Here is an 840-nt window from a genome sequence, read left to right as displayed (position 1 = left end):
CACTTTAACATGGTTAACTGAGCATAGTTACTATTACAGACCAAAATACTTCTGAGACGTGTACCTCTGTGATCTGGGGAGGTATGCTTGTAGAAGTTCTGTAGCTACCTCCTTACTAATGTTGGCTGAGTCTTACTGCATAAGCAATCTTTAAGCTGCTGAACATTCCAGACTCTCTGTCCAATGCTCTTTGCAGCATGAGAACGCAGAAACTTGAAGACTATTCCATCTCTCATATTCTTATAAGCATGGGACACTAATGGATCCATCCCATAAGTTCATATTTGTATATACAGATCCCTTTTCACTATTACCAATAATAACATCCTACTCATTGATGAAAAAATGGTAGACATTACATTGTTTACTAATAGACTGATAAATGCAAACATGGTGTAGTTTTGAGAATTCAATATTACAGAGACAAAAATCTGTGTTATTTTAATACTAATAGGATATAGTGACGAACTCATTACCAATGTCAGATAAGGGGTCACAGATAAATTCAGTATTGAGCGTAAAATCATAAAATTTTAAATTGGTTCAAGTTTATTAAATATCAAGCATCCACGCTGCTGCCACTAGTAGCAGGGTAGCATTCTAGATGGCTCAATATTACTTCACAACATACTGGAAAGTATCTGTCCATTTGTCTTTCATTTATGTCTGTTACAACTAGTAACTGGATGCCAACGGGGTTAGAACTAGTACAGTTGCTGAACGTATTGTGTAAAGGTGCAGCCACACAAGCAATTCATCACAACAAATCTCTGATAATGTGCACATACTCCTAGGAACCAGATGCTATATCGTGGATTTCAAAGTGGATCAATTGCTTTC

The sequence above is a fragment of the Penaeus monodon genome, chromosome 21 (genome assembly GCF_015228065.2).
Source record: "Penaeus monodon isolate SGIC_2016 chromosome 21, NSTDA_Pmon_1, whole genome shotgun sequence".
Lineage (NCBI taxonomy): Eukaryota > Metazoa > Arthropoda > Malacostraca > Decapoda > Penaeidae > Penaeus > Penaeus monodon.
The sequence above is the reverse complement of the archived record's forward strand: the minus strand, read 5'-3'. Positions refer to the sequence as shown.